Source organism: Furipterus horrens, unplaced genomic scaffold (genome assembly GCF_987537825.1).
Source record: "Furipterus horrens unplaced genomic scaffold, mFurHor1.1.pri manual_scaffold_7, whole genome shotgun sequence".
NCBI classification, from domain to species: Eukaryota; Metazoa; Chordata; class Mammalia; order Chiroptera; family Furipteridae; genus Furipterus; species Furipterus horrens.
In genome coordinates, this window is record NW_028327177.1 from 41517664 (window position 1) to 41532366 (window position 14703).

The 14703-nt window shown below is 37.2% G+C and overlaps 1 pseudogene; it reads left to right on the top strand.

Moving 5' to 3' along the window:
* The first annotated feature begins 7181 nt into the window (after positions 1-7181).
* On the top strand, positions 7182-13364 carry LOC150004340 (UPF0561 protein C2orf68 homolog pseudogene; annotated as a pseudogene).
* The last annotated feature ends 1339 nt before the right edge of the window (positions 13365-14703 follow it).

Here is a 14703-nt window from a genome sequence, read left to right on the forward strand (position 1 = left end):
GCTATCTCAAATGTTTTTGCTTTTTCTTAAGTGATAGAAGTGGGCTTTTCATACAATATTTGTATGTATTTATTTCCACCCAAAAATCTTGCAAGAAAAGCCAAGTGCCAGGATCCACATCTCCCTAGCCGACTCTCCAGAACACATTTTTGTCTTCTTTTAAACTCATGCTTTTAGAGATAAAAGTACTCCCTTAAGAATTAGATGCCTTCTTCCGAATGTTTGACAATTTTATGAAAAAAAAATCTATATTTTATTCATTATTTGCAAATAAAATATTTGTTCTCATTTTAAATGAATGCAAGATATTAGCAAACAGAATATTCAAGGCTTAACTCAAATGATTAAAAACTGTAGCTGTCTCATTAATATAAGATTTTAAGGTAATGGCACAATGGCTCATTGGTTCTTTGTGTGAATAATGTGATCAGATGACGGGGGGGAGAGGAAAGAGTGGCTAAGGGGCTATGGAATCACAAGGGCTTATTTTCATTGTCCATGTGGAAAATATATAGCATAATATACCCAGCCCTTTTTTTCTCCTGACAATGATTTTGAAATGTTGAAGTACCCACTTTGGGGCTAGTATTTGTCAACAATGATGGCTAAAATGTGCCTAAAGGAAAAAAAAAAAAAACAGGCAATGTCTTTATTAAGTTGGATCATTAATAATTGGTTGACTAAATTTCTTTTCCACTTGAAATTATAAGGGTTATATTTTTATTTTAATTATTAGTATTGTGCGAGCCTTCAGGTCTGATGCCGAAAGGAACACACACACATCTTACCTCCTGTCCTTAGTTTATGTATTATCAACAGATCATCTCACATTTGCCCATTTGGATAGTATCTCACAAACTATACCAATTAAATCCCATCACTATCATTTTTTCATTAGATAACATCCCATTTTCCAGACTGAAAAGTGAAATCACAGTGAAAAATGATTATTTCAAGAAAGAACTAAAAGTGATTTTAAAAATCTAACTTCTGACTCATTTTTTCTCAAGTTTTGAGACCGTTTCTTATCTCTCACAAGAATTTTGAAAATCTACACATATGTAATAGAGCCTTTAAACCATGTTATATAAACATTGAATCTACTGTGTAAAAAAAAATTCTTACCTCATTCATTTATAGTAATAATTTCATGTTTTGTCAGCATGTCATTTATTATCAAAATTATGGACAGATAACCAGATTAATTTGTTCCACAATAGGCTATCACTGCATTGCAATATAAGGCTTTTCTTTTCTTCCTTTGTATTCCAAAACCTATAAAAATAGACAAAAGAAATATACATGATATGCATACACAGCATAATCTATGTATTTAATGAGGCAGAGTTTGCCACATAAAGGTAACCAGTGTTTTTCTAGAAAAAAAAATGAGTCAAAGAAAACCCAAATCAATTTTCAGAAGACAATGGAATGAAAAGAGTCATTACTATGTGTCTGAAACTGCAGCTCGGGATGCATGTTTAGGGTTAGGTGGTCATCAGCCGAGCCTCCTGTAATCAATCTGTGCATTCTGGAAAGTATAATAGTAGCCTCCAAGATTCTGCCTCCCCAGCTTAGGCTGTGCCACTGCTTCGCCCTGCCTCCCTGTGTCCAACGTCAAAATCACACACAGGCAATAGAAAGAAAGCCCTCTGCTTCAGCAGTCATTGTGAGTAATGGCAGCACACCAGGACGAAGGCAAAAGTGCCAGAGAAAGAGTGCTACCTCCAATCACCGGCAATTATCAGAGAGGCCCTCTGAATCCCACCCTCCTTCCCAGGCCCTGGGAGGGAGCTGTGGTGGGGAACAGAGACGTTCTCAGGAAACCATTTCATCTTAAGATTTCTATACCATGCATTTTTAGCCTCTTTTTCATGAGGACTGGAAAAATACTACTCACATTTGTTCCCTGTGAATGTCACAAATATGTCCGCAGACTGAAGGATATCCTTTTCAAGAGAGGCTGCTAAAATCCCAAAACGTACAGTTTAATGTTTTTGTTCCATTTTAATTAAAAGCCTAAAACCCTAAAGCATCCACAGTGTTTGTCCTAGGAGTTATTTATCGAGATGAACTGTATATTGATGTAGGTACGAAACGATCATTTTATCACATTTTATCAATTACACATGGCTACGTGCCTGCATACCACAGTCTCCACTTCTGGCAGATACTGTATTTGTTCAAAAACCAAAGGCAGCATTTTATTTTTTAGACCACGACTTTCAGAAATATGCACTATCACATTGTATTTACAATACAGGTTATGTATGTAATTCTGCTGTGCAGAGGTATCGCTGGATTATATTGAGATATCTAATCCACCTACACCAGCTTAAAATTGCAAAAAGATGGATTTGTGCTTAAAGTTCTAGATAAGGAACTAAATGTATTTCACAGCCTGCACACATTCCTGAAGGCAGAGAGTGCTTTGGCCTCTGTCAGCAATGCAGCAGGTGTCCCAATCTGCATACGATGCTGCAGTGCGCCCTCCTGAGTGCTTGAATCATTTCCAGAACTAGGGCGCATTCATGATTGGTCCAACTGACCACTGCAGTCACTTGATATTACACAAAAAGTTGGTGTTGAAGCATATGGATTGGATAATAATCAGAGTTGTTTGGACATGGTTTATTTAATAATTCAAAAAGGAAAATTTGAAAATGAGTCTGCACAAAGCTGCAGCATCCAGTGGACAGTTTATTTATATCAAATGCTCTTTGTGTCATTTGTGAGCTGTGCAGATTGCCTGTTCAATGTAGTTCTTTCTCTACAGCATCAATATTCCAAATCACCATCAGCAAACAATCAGACACATCACCTGTCACTATGGAAGGGTGAAACGTTCAACTTCTCTATACACTGATGTAGCAGAAAGAAACTACTACAAAAATTACCATTTAGTAATGTATTCAAAATGCAACATAGGGCAAGTTAAAAGCTCTATAGACTTGGTTATTCGACCTGGAAAAAAATACTTATTGATAACATTCAGATGTGATCAGTGTTTCTATAATATTTTATATATCCTTTATGTTGATTCACCTGAAAAATACAGGGGGAGAATGTGGCTGGGTTCATGAAGCTCATCTTCTCTCAGGTGAGCATGGACTGGAGCTCTTTTAATAGCTTGAAAATAAGAGCCAGAGGTTCCTGGTCACATAGACTAAGCCCACACCCATGAAAAGGCTCTGAGCACCATGGGGAAGGGGCTCCCACCTGGTAGCTTACACAACCATTGGAGACCTCCATTGGCAGGTACCCTCACTGGTCACCCTTATAGCCCCCATAGCATAACTGCTCTCTCACCATCTATGGAACACATTTCCCACACCTGTGACATGGAACTAGTCCTGCAATGTATCACAGGCCTTCTTCTTGACTACTCTAACCAAAGAGATTATTCTGATGGCCCTGTGAAATTGTTTAGATACACTTTATAGAACTAGATGGTAATAACTTAATTTAAGTTATCAAAATCAAAGCCAATCATTACTGCAAGTACAGGAAATATATTCTTGTTTTATATTTGTATACTTATATTTTTAGTCTCCAAAATTAAGGTTTTGACACCATAAACAAGTGCAAGTCACATGTTGCAATAGACATATGCTATTTTAAATCCTAAACTTGCCTTCTAATCTTAAAAGTATCTGAAATATTTTGATCTTGGAGAAAAGCTTCAATCTTTAATGTGTCCCCTAATCTTTTATATTTATTTCTAGTAAGAACCAATGCACAAAATGCTGACATATATCCAGCCTCAGAATGAACTAATTTAAATAAAATGGCCCATACTTCTTAGCAGCAACATCAAAAATGTACTCATCAGACACCTGGTTGTCAAAGGTAATGTTTTTCAAGGTGAAAAATAATTTGATGAACATTTTATCTTTCTAGTAAATGAATCTAGGGGAGACAGATGAAATCAACATGGAAGGGGGTTCTAAAGTGAATATAAAACAAATTAGCTATAATAAAAGGACAGTAAGGAAGATCATGAACACTCAAAAAGGTCCATCTTTCTTGGCCTAAATGTCATTGGTTCCAGCCCCTAAACTACTTACAACCTAGCACTATTGTTATCTGCTGCAATCAACATTTGAGATGAGGCAATCTGAGGTGGAATGCCATTAAACATTTCCCAAAGTTATCGTCACTGGAAATAATGAATACATATATCTGATTTACATACAGCATGAGTAGCTTCAAAGCATCCTAGAGAGCTCCTAGAGGAGGAGCTTCTGAATAAAAACCCACATTTTTCTTGCAAGTATTTCCCACCATGATGAAGCAGTTAGGTTACGCTACCCCCTCACTTCAAAGTTGCACTCACAGACTTTGATTTTCCTGAAGAACACTCTGGGCAAATTTAATGAACAAGAAGGTTAGGAACACATGGCATTAAATAAATTACAAAGATCTAGGGCCTGAAATCATAGGTTCTACCTTTCATTTCTAATCAAAACTTTTAATTCCTGAAAAAGAGGATGTAATCAAGTGGAAACATGAAAGCTCAAAAACAAGGGAAAGATCACTATGTCCATATGCAGATGACCTTCAGCCAGAGATCTGGGTTTACGTATCTCAATGCTAACAAGGGACACAAATAACATTCTTTCCCAATCTATCCAATCCATACTGCACTGCTAATTTGCTCTGTATATCTCCCAAATGAATAAAACAAAGAGCAAAGAAAGCCATGCATTAGTTTACTTAATACTTGAAATCTAATTTCATCCTGAAAAGAATTTTGAAAGTTAAGTATCATTAACCTCACTTCATTGAGGATGAACCTGGAGTCTAGAAAGGTTAAATAACTTACCTAGGGTCAGACCTCTAATAAAGTGGTGAAGTTGGGTTTTAAACTTTGAGCTTTAGAATCCAAATTCAGTGGCTTATCCCCTAAGTTATAGATAATGAATGATAATAAAGAGCAATGAACACATTGAAAACTTGGTTAGTCAGCATCCTTACTTATATAAAGGACAGTCCACTCGATTATCTGTTATCTAATAATGGATTTAAATAATGATTAATAAGTACGATCATGTTGTCAATTGTGATTCATAGAACTAAGTCCCTGCCATAAAATATTAATCATGGGAATATGACAGAAGAGACAGGGGATTAGTCAAAGAGAGCACTAAACTACTCTTCCCCAAGACAAAAGTCAACAACATGGAGATTATTTAATGACACTATAGACGCTTATCTCAGGGACAGGTCTATTGTCACACCCCGTCCCCCAAAGCTGGCTTCTAAAGGTTGGAATTTAAAGGATCCCCCATGCTCTTAAGAAAGATCCAACCCATCTCTTACTGTTTCCAGGTCAGTGAGAAACATATGGGGCAGCATGTCTGAAACCCCTTTCAATCCTCTAGAAGCTACAAGCACAGAGTCTTTAGAAGTAAACTTCAATGTATTCAATACACCCATTCCTAGAAATTTGAATAAACGTACTTGTTTTTAAAGAAATAATTGAGTACTATTTTTTATTTATTGACATAGATAGCTATTTCTTTTTTTAAATGCTGGTGAATGCTTTCAAACAACTTCAAATACTGTATTACAAAGTTAATGGAAAGAGCACAGAGTTTTCAGGGAGAAGACCTGGATTCAAATTCTGCCACTGCCACTTACTGTTGGTTAGCCTTTAGCAAATGACTGTCTGAATGTCAATGGTCTTATCCTCACTTTTTCACAAGATTCCTTTAAGGATTTATCAACACAATTTGAATTAAAGCACAATATAAATTTACTATGTAATCTAAATCATAGTCAGTAGTTCCTAATTTAACATTTTTATGAACACACATTTTTGCAATTATTTTCTTCTTTTGAAGTGAAATCGAGTATCTCAAGGTCTGGAAAAACCAAGAGGCTTTGTCTAAAGCTACTCTCACCCCAATCTAAACTAGAATCCCTGTTACACTTTTTTGCACATTCAGTAATTTACAGAATTTACTGAAGTCTTATTTTTTTAAAAAAAGGAAGAAAGAATGAAAATTATAGACTATTGCCTTAAGCCTCCAAGTTCCTATCTTGTAAGAATCCAGAAAATCCCCATATTTTTCTGCTAATCCCAGAGCCCCTCTACCCTGATGTGCAAACTTGATTTAAACTCCCATTTTTTTGGTTCTATTCCCACTAAGTCTCTTCTCTCTCTCCCTACATAAGAGAGCTGGTAAATCCACTCTCCCTCACCCTACCCAGGATATTCAATGAATGACTCCAACCAGACCCGGCACCTTCATTCAGTCTCTTCACTCTCCCCCAACAAAGCTCACTTCAGTATTTTTTCAAATATTTATGATTCCATTTATAGAATAATTTCTACTATCAGCTGTTAATATAAATTTTTCCTTCTGTATTATATTTATATTTATTGCTACAATTATTTGTTGATTGTGTTCCCATTTGGACTATAGGTTCTATGAGGGACCACATCTGTTTTTCTCATCACTGAATTTCTAGCACCTATACATAAATTGTCAGTATTTACTGATTGAAATTAATAAATGAGAATTAATAAGATCTAAAATAATATAAGAAAGCAGAATACAATGCAAGTAACTAGATTTACGTCGAGTTCCAGTGACGTTCTCTTTATGTGTTTATGCCTCAGAAGTGGTTCTTCTCCCCATTTTCCATACTACTTAAAGGAGGAAGGAAAAGAGAGGAAAGAAGAGGGGGAGGGGAGGAGAAACCAAATATTTTAATGGTCAATATTTAGATTGCATTGGATTTTTTAATGAAATGCCTATTATTTTCCTCAGAGGATTCTTAAGTGGTATTTCTATTTAGTATATTTAGGTAGATAGTCAATGAATAGAGACTGCACGATAGGTATACATTAGTAAGAAATCACTGAAAAATAACAAAATAATTTTGTAAAGTGCTAGAATTTCTGAAACTATATTCAGATACTTTTATTACTTTGTTAAGCTTGAACAAAGAGGGATGCTACTTATTGGCCTGAATGTGGAAATCAATAAAATCCATTTTGGTCCGTTAAGTTTCAAAGAATTTCTCAGTTTCTGGCAGAATGAAATCAAAATTTGGACCAGGTGGTGTATGCTTTTCCTCTATAGATGGTAAGGAAACCTACCAAATGGCACAATAGACTTTAATATTATGGGAAGCGCATCTGCCATTTGGTCTACTTTCATTCTGATGAAATGGTTTGGGGTCAGCGCACAGTTGCAGCTCCTAAATGCAAATCACTGCGTGATCCTAGCACATGGGATTACATCAGCGCTTTTGATGAGAGGACAGAATCAATACAGAGGTCAAAAGTGCAGCATTGGGAGGAGAGCCGCAATCAGGCACAGGGATTCCCCAAGCTTGCAATTCCCCTGATAGCTCGTGGCAGGCGCGTCCTTAATGTACAGGGCGACCTACCGACCATGCAAAGCACTGGCTCCTGAGGGTTTATCTCTCCCCACACTCATCTCTGCACCGACTTGATTGGATTATGTTGCGAAGTTTGCCAACAAAATGCTGACATGTAAAACCAAACTTTCAGAAAATCAATACCAAATAATTGCCCAGGCCTTGCTGGAAGATAAACTGATCCTGTACATTATGTCCCTTCAATTCTAGAGAGTAGGAAGCCAGGGAGCGGAGGGAGCTAAGCTGTTCTTATTGTGCATAATATACCTTTATGTATCAGCAGGCAGCACAAATCATTTCCTTCCCTGCTGCTCAATGCCCAGTGATTCCATCTCTTCTATATTCATTTTTCGTACCAGACTGATGCCCTTAAATGCTATGCTGCTGTCAGTTCTTGAATACCCCTTACCTGGCAGCCAAAGGGAGGGCTTAGGAATGAATCTCTTGTCCCCACAGTAAATGTCTCTCGGTGGTGATATAGTTTGATAAGTTTAAGAAATAGACCACAATATCAACCACTCTGTATTTTCCTTAAAATTATGCCCTACAGAATGCACTTTTCAATTTATTTTTATACTGAATGGATAAATGATGAGTTGAAATAGATACCAAAGGCCCTTTGTTATTGCCATCTTTCAGTAAAATGATTTCTGTACCAAACAGTATTAAAAGTCAAGATATCATGCTAATTATAAACAGAGCATATGTTTATACTTCAGTGGCCAGAGCTGTTCTGTTACAGAAACTAGAGCAAGAACCATATAATTCTTTACATTCCTAAACTTAATTTCCCCTCCCCAATTAAAAAAAAAAAAAGATTTATCTTTTGGGTCATAGCTCTGTGTCTTCTATATTATTGGTTCCAAAATGTGATTTCAAGCTTAGACAACAAAGCAATGACCTAGGAAAAGGCAGTTCAGTCACCAAATGTATGAACTCATAATTCCTACTCCATATAGTGTCCTTTTTATTATTGTGCTAAGAAAAATAGGTAGCTGAAAACATTTCAATAAAAATAACAGACATGCCTATTCAAAACTCTTCAGATGCTAAATTCCTTCCAACCTTGTTCATCTCAAAGATATTGTATTCCCCTTTATAGAAAAATCTACCAGATAATATAATTTGGAGATGCAGACATAGAACAGAGAGGAAAGCAAGGAATAAAAAGAAACTATGTCAAGGTGTTTTAGCATGAAATTGGCTTGAACAAGAGAGAAAAAGAGGAAAGGGTTTATAATAATTGATGCTGGAATACATATTCACCTCCTTAGAAATATATTAATTTTACAAGATTGCTCCTTTGCACTTTATGACAAAAAGAAAGACCCTGTTAACATTGGTCCAGCTTCATAGTCCAGCTTCATCTTTAATCACATTAATTCAGTAACATGCTGTAATTGGAAGATGAAAGAATAGTGCTTTATTTACATAAATATAAACGATAAATGAGCAATTCCTGAATTGAACCAAATCAATACACACTGCATTGTCATGTTGACCTCACTAGTATTGAGGTCAATAAATGTGTGAATCCTGAGAATAATACCCCATCAAAACCAGAGGCAAATCTCCAAGTCTCCAGGGATGTTTCCATCACTCTTTTATCCACTAGTCTGAGGCAAGCTGATGAATATGTGACAGTGTTAGATAGATGGAATGCAGTATTTGGAAGAGAGAAAAAAAGACCAGCCATAGAGATCCACTAGCTGATATCTAGCATATGTTGTTGGCTGCAGCTGGGAAGGGTTCGTTAGCATGCTCTTACTCACCAAATGAGTGAACCACAGAATGGTGTGTTCATCACTGATGTTTCAGCTTACCATCCTGACTTGAAGACCAAGAATATAACTTACTAATAATTGGAAATCTGGTACAATCATGCTATATTTACAGCAACTCACTAGAATTTTCTGTTTTGCCATGTTTGTGCCAGGATATTGCAGACTTGTGAAGATTTTGTTTCTTGTTCTTATTAACAACTCATGATGAACTCAGTTACTTAACATTATCAAGAATTGCCTTAAGAAATAGGACCAACTTAAGGTTATAAAGAGGGGGAAAAAAACTGCAGTTTATTGAAAAAAAAGGGCAAGATTGCTGTTATATTAACTAAATCAAGATTACTCCTATACAGCAACTCCTAAATTACTATCAAAATTATGCTATACCCCAATATCCAAGTACCAGAATAAAATAAAATCAACAAATACTTATTGACTATTTACAAATTCAGACTATTCATTAGAATGGAGTTTCAGGGTCATTTACTCTTTGAAGGTGATTTATCATCTGATGGAAGAGTAACAAAATGAGAAGACTAAAAGAGATTTTTAAAAATGGGAAAACACACCAAAAGAAGAAGAAGAAGGAGAAGAAAATGTATAAGACAAGATTGTTTTGCTATCTTATCCCTCAAGCAACTTGAAAATGAGTTCACTTCTGAAAGCTAAAAAATTATCCAAGTTAAGGGGGAAAAAAGCCTCTATATCTAACTACATGGAAGCTAAGACTTAAAGGTTAATTTAAAAAGAAGATGGGATATGAAAGAGTTTTATGGAAAAAGTGCTTTAGATTAAAATTTTTTTAAATACACATTTTTGAAAACACTATATACTAAAAGTGTTAAAGAAGTATTATTAATATGAGGTGCAATAATGAAATTATGGCTAGTTTTATTTTTGATTCCACATTAAAATTTCAGGACAAAATAATATGTCTGGAATTAGCTTTAAAATAATCCAGACAGGGGGAGAAATGAGGGGTTCTGTCTGTGAAACAAGATTAACCACGAGTTAATAACTGTTAAAAGTGGTTGATAGAACCATGAAGGAGATTCATCATAATCTTCTCTCTATTTCTATATGTGTTTGATATTTTGTATAAAATTTATATGTATATAAATAAATATATTTACACACATTTAATATATAGATAAAAATTATAAGTAGATGTGTGCCTGTATACATATGTAAGTTTCTATGTATATCTACATATATATAAATTCAAATGTATATAAGACACATTCATATTAGTAAGACTATGAAGTAAGTTTATCTCCACCCAACACTGAACACTGGTTCTCCAGTTTTTTTGATGAAAGCCTTAATGCCTGCCATTTTTGCTAAAAAGTTCATGAGTTAATTCACTCTATGTCAGGCCTGTGCTAGGTTTTGAAGATACAATGATCACTGACAAGGTTTCTGCATTCATGAAGTTTACATTCTGGAGGAGACACACATTTTAAAGCACACAAATAATAGGCAAGAGAACTATAGATTGTGATCAGTATTCTGAGGAAAATAAATAGAAACTTAAGAAAGCCACTTGAAGGAAAGTGGCCAGAGATTTCCTCTTTCTGAAGGTGACATGGGACCCAAATCCTTCATGAGGATAATGGGCCAACCACGTAGATGTTAGAAAATATTTAAGACAAAGGGATTAGCTCAAGCAATTATCTTAAGATGGGAATAAGCATGATACGTTTAAACAACCAAATAAGGTCAGTTTGGTTGAAAAACAGAACTGACGACATAGGGAGGCATGAGAAAAATATAGGCATTGTCTTTACAAGTACATATCTTTATATCATGCGTAGCCTTTATGTAAATGGATATATATTAATTCTTAAAATAAATATGTATGTCTTTTACATCCTAAATACTAAATGTATATAGCCTCAAATTTAAAATGCATTTGTATTCATGACAAAAGGCAATACAAATTCACTAAGGAAAAATCAGGAAATAAGTCAAAAGAAGAAAATTAAAATGACAGACCCAAAGTCTTCTAACCCAGAGAGAGAGCCACAATTACCGTATTATCTTTCTATCCTTTCCTTCCATATTTTTGGATAAAATAATGCGAAAAAAAAAAATATATATATATATATACAAATTTTAATCTAATTCATTTAACTTAACAATATAGTGTGAATAGCTTTCTATCTCAACTATTTTCATTGCATTGTGTGGATAATATATTTAGTTCATTCTTTAACATTTGGCAAGTAGATTTTTTCTAGGTTGTGTTTTTCCCCCCACTATTTTCCATAACATGAAATGAACACTTTTAGAAATTTCTGTGTAAATCTTTAATGATATAATTCTTAAACTGGAATGCCCTAGCCAAAGATCATGCACTCCGTTCAAGGCAAGGTGCTTACTTTTCCTGGATGAGATATACATCAAAAGAAAGGCAATTGTCCTCACATTCCTGAAAACTCCTTCCTGTTCTATTTCAATTCTAGATCTTCAAACATCTATCTGCTGGCTTAACTCTTTGCATAGTAATAATTCCTCCCAGGACAGCATTGAGATACAAACTCACAAAGACCGACCTTAGTGAGATATATTGAATTCATACTTCATGTATGGGGGGGGGGAGTTGAGGGGTGGAGGAGAAGGTGTTTGTTTTTTCTCTTTTACTTGGGGACCATTTTTAAGTTATGTAATAAAGTCTAAACTAATGTAGAGTTCAACAGAGTTGGAAGAACATGTAAGAGTTTCTTTATTTTACTCTTCTCTATTCAATGGAATTTGTCAATGTCTTAGTTAAATATGGTGTTGTGAAATGAACATGACTTTATTTCCCAGGATCTGAACATTGTATATCAGTCAATGTTTGCTACAATTGGAAACTTTTTCTTCCTCTTGTCCTCAAAAGGTGAAAAATTAATTTATCAATATTATTACTACTATTTTACTGGTTTGCCTTCCATTTTCTAATAATTTCATCTTCTCAAGTTTTCTATCCCTGGGTCTAAAGTACTCACACCCTAAGCTTATTGGCTCTTGACTATTTTAGAATTCTTTTTACAGTTAATTCTTTGTTACTCTCTCCTTTTTTGTTTCTTTGTTTTGTTTTGTTTTTCTTTTTCGGCAGCAACTCTCTTGTGTCACTTGTGTTAAATGAATATGTTCCCGGCCCTGTTCTTCTGGAAGGATAGAGTAAATATGAAACTGGGCAGGAAGACTGCTCCATTCATTCTCAAGGTGTGTTCTAGACTCTTTAGAACTTGCTCAGAGAATCTTGCTTTTGCTCACCGTGGTGGAAGCAGCCCTAGTATCCACTTAAAAGCAGGGATCACATTGACTCTTAAAACAAAATGGAGCATTTTGTTAGACCAAACCATTTTAATGTTTGTCATTTGAAACAAAACTAATTGAACTTCCCAGACATGGACTAAGAATTTAGTCATGTATTTACAAAGCCTCTGCTCTAAATACACTGTGAGGGCAGGAGGGCAGCTGTAGGTGTGGCAGTAGCTCCTCACCCAGGGATCCAGGTGGAAGTGCCGCCGGATCCAGGGCTGGGTCCGTGCTGCAAGCCTGGTGGACGGCTGGGCATGAGTCATGTCTTCATGCCACAGCCAATAGAATCAGCTTATCCAGGACAACTATGATAAGAAGGTGGAGCAAGCGGTCAAGGAAAAGGCGAGGAGGCGGTACATGCTAGTGCTGACAAGGCCCGGCAAGCCCGACCTGCAAGTGTACCTTCCATGGTTCAGAGATGGTTCTACCCACCCAAGCAGCCCAGATTGTGAGGAGTCCAGTGAAAGCGGAGTAGTGGCGGCTAGGAGCCAGCGCCCTCTGGCCATCAGCTCTCCTGTGTACAATATGAGGTGGACAGCCACATCAGTTACCGTGTATCAGGATGATGATCCAGGAGGGGTGAGTGAGGACGTGTCAGCACACAGGCCTCTGGATTCGTCCATGTGAGAAGCCCTCAAGTTGCACTTCAAGGAGAAGATTGAAAACTGCCAGAGCCTATATGGGCCAGGCGGAAGGCATTCCCTCCAGGCACTGTCCAGGGAGCTCACCCTTAGTTTGGGGATGCCAGGACCAGTCTGGGCTGATCTTGAGACACACACCACCACCACCACCCCACCCCCAGAACTGCTAGAGAAGGATGTTGCAGGGGTCTGTGCCTGGCCCCCTCCCTTGAGGCCAGTCTTTCTTGTATATTAGCCTACTTGACCAGCCTAATTTGGAATATTTGAGAATTTTGTTTGTCTGTCTTGGTGTTCCCGAAGCAGGGACTCCCAGGAGAACCAAGGTTTACGAAGCCTTAGGCCACATGCTGCTTTCTCACTAAGTTCATACGCCCCCATACACCTGGCCACCGCTGCTCCACCCAGCTCTGTGAGCTATTTTGCTATTTTATGGTTCCTTTCCACTGGGCTTCTGCTCACTTTATTTCATGTTTTCCTTTATCTTTTTTTTTCACCTCTGTTCCTTTGTTATTCCCTTCATCTGTTTGTCCCAGAGTTCAACAGTTCCACCCTACTTCCCAATGTGGCTGTGCACCTCCAGCTGATGAAGACTTAGGAGGTGTGGGGTCCTGGGAGGGGTCCACCTTTCTGACGAGCTCTTCCAGTGATCCTGATAGCAATACAGTGAGAGATGTTCATTTTTGAGGCCAACTGGCATATGTGTCTTTCTCCCCTTCCATCGTTTTTTCAGGTTTCTGTCAGGCCCCACTGCTTTGCACTGTCTAGATAACGGACTCAGGAAGATGATGCCAAAACTAAATTTCAAGGATTTCTTGCAGCAAAACCTGTCTTGGTTAGGACTATGGAAGTCTCGCTTTTAATCTCATCCCTAAAAAGGAACTATCAATACAGTCTTGAACTGTCTCTCCAAATCTGATTTAACAGTCTTGAACTGTTAAAGAGAAATTCAGCAGCAATGATTGCCTGTTTGGAACCCTAGTTACAAAGAAAAAAAAAGGCACAATGTCCCAGAGGAAGTGAAATGAACCTCTCTCATCTACTCTGCCCAGGCCCCATTCTTTCTCCTTTTCTGTCTCCCAAGAGTATTATAATCTCCCAACAGATCCTTGGAATAAAGATCCCAGGAATGTCAGTGCTTTCACCTAAGTGAACGTTTTTCCTATTGCAAGGTTAGGCTAAGATATGACAAATCCACAAGGCATCCTGTTCCAAAACACTTCAGTATTCTAGCACATTAGTCTAACCTCAGTAACTTGAAATTTGGAGTTCATGTGAGCCCAGGAGCCCTGAAACTTCTTGAAACCAAAGTCCTCATGCCCCAGGGTTTTCTCCCCATCAGGGTCTCAAGCTCAGTCTAGCCGGCCCATCTCTGCAGCTTTCTCTTAGAGGACACCTGAGGGCACTCTTAACAGGCATAATTAAAATGCAGCTAGCTAGCCACAGCTCACAGTGACAGAAGAAGGCGGGGAAGGTAAGGTGGATAAGTTAGAAGGAACGGCTCATGAAGGGACCCACAGAGCTGGCCCAGGGTTAAAGGGCTTAACCTTGCCAGTCCAGGGCTCAGTTCTACTTTA